The sequence below is a fragment of the Eutrema salsugineum genome, unplaced genomic scaffold (assembly GCF_000478725.1).
Source record: "Eutrema salsugineum unplaced genomic scaffold, Eutsalg1_0 scaffold_4, whole genome shotgun sequence".
In the NCBI taxonomy this organism is placed as follows: Eukaryota; Viridiplantae; Streptophyta; class Magnoliopsida; order Brassicales; family Brassicaceae; genus Eutrema; species Eutrema salsugineum.
The window spans coordinates 8,284,320-8,286,278 of NW_006256686.1; the positions used below are offsets into that span (position 1 = coordinate 8,284,320).

At 36.0% G+C, this 1,959-nt stretch overlaps 1 pseudogene; it reads right to left on the minus strand.

The window, feature by feature from the left end:
* Positions 1–754: 754 nt before the first annotated feature.
* Positions 755–1,413, minus strand: LOC112084449 (annotated as a pseudogene).
* Between the last annotated feature and the right edge of the window lie 546 nt (positions 1,414–1,959).

Here is a 1,959-nt window from a genome sequence, read left to right on the forward strand (position 1 = left end):
CTAATCTAATCATATTAACATTAGCCAAGCTCACGTCAAGCCCACTTCTCTTATTCCAATTAAGATTATTAATCATAATCAAATATATATATATATATATGCTATATATTACATGAAACCCAAAATCTAGTCATATTAGACTTAATTATTTTTTGATCCAATTTGCTTAGGTGTGTGACCTTTAGGATATACTAGGTTTTTACACCCATAAATTATAAACGGTTTCTATCAAAACATTATAACCACCTAACAGGAAAAACGGCCGATTCCTCCACGCATTTATGATTTCTGAAAGTACATACACCAATTATCAAGCCATGCCTAACACTATACGAACTACCGTTTTTTTGTCAATAACTACAAAACCGCAGACGGTGTTAGATGCCTGTCAACGGTTTCTGACGTGGCAGCCAGGTGTAAAACTGGTTTTATCCGGTTTGATTTTAAATATATTTTTTTTAATTGAAGAGACAAAACGACGTTGTATCATCTAAATTTACCAAATCCATACGAGACAAAACGACGTCGTGTTGCAATTTGGGGGAAAATTAAAATTAGTGTTTGATATTTGGGTAGAACGAGATAAGCGATGATTTCATAGTGAGGAGATTTCGCAGAGGAGATGATTTTGCAGAGGCGATGATTTCAGTCGAAGAATTGGTAATTGCGAGTTAGTCCATTTCGATTTTGTGTAAGAAGTAGCCGGATATCCGAGTTTCCGAGTTTTTCCAAACACATTACACACGATCCAAACTTAACACATCAACTCAAACTACATTACCAAACAGAACACATTAAGCTTACATAAGAAAATTATACAAAAGAACCATCACCACAGCACACACAACCATGTTCTTCAACCCTCTTAACTCCATCTTGCACTCTTGTATCTCTTTTTCAAACCTCTTTAATTCCTGCTCAAAACCGCAGACCACTGCTTCACATGTCCGAGCTCCATTGTGAGAGTCTCCATTTCAGATTCACAAGCTTATAAGCCCTTTTCCAAAGTTAAAGAAGCTTTTTCAAGATCATTAATTTTCGGTTTCATATCCTCAATCTCTTCAACCATTGATTCATCTGCCCATTTGAACAAGTGGTTTCGATTCTTCTCCACACAACAAAAAAAACTACAATTACAATCACTTTTTTTTAACAAGAACTGTTTAAAAAACTACAAAAATTTCCTTTCCCATTGCTCCATCTCATAATTCAGAGTGTCCATAGCGGTAAATTGAGTGAAACAAGTGAAAAAACATTACAATTAACAAAATTACATCATTACCTCATCTCCAAAGCGACAACCAAAGAACAATCTTCAAGGGTTGTTTGCAGTTTTTGATGTAAGCAATCTTCCTCGTTCACCACATCTACAGTGGCCTGGGAACCTCTTTCGCGATGATCCATACTCCCCATTTTGGAATTTTAGTCGCCCTCTTCGGATCCCTCTTTCTCTGAGTTATTAGTAAGAACCCTAATTTCAATTGTTTCCCAACTCAAACAACGACATCCTCTCTGTTTTCATTCATTAAAGTGTAACAACAACGACGTTGTTTTGACTGTATTCTGCTGTTAAAAAAAATATTAATTACAACATTTCCACGCATACTCACACGTTAGTATCCGTTAACGGGGAAATACACCCCATTAACGGGTCTGGGGAATAGACCATATTTCAATAGTTTTTGTAGTTATTGATCAAAAGTTTTAGGCATGGCTTGATAGTTGGTGTATGTACTTTCAGAAGTCATATAGTTCGTGGGGGAATCGGCCGTTTTCCCCCACCTAACATCATAGGACTGTCAAATTTTGATAATACAACTTTATTAGAGTAAAGTACAAATGATTTCAGGATAATCTTAACACAGCCAAACATCAAAAGAAGAACTGTAGAAACAGTATTGAGCAAGCATCTTGTTGGACAGATTGCAATCAGATCAGGAAGAGTTAAGTGGCGATTAG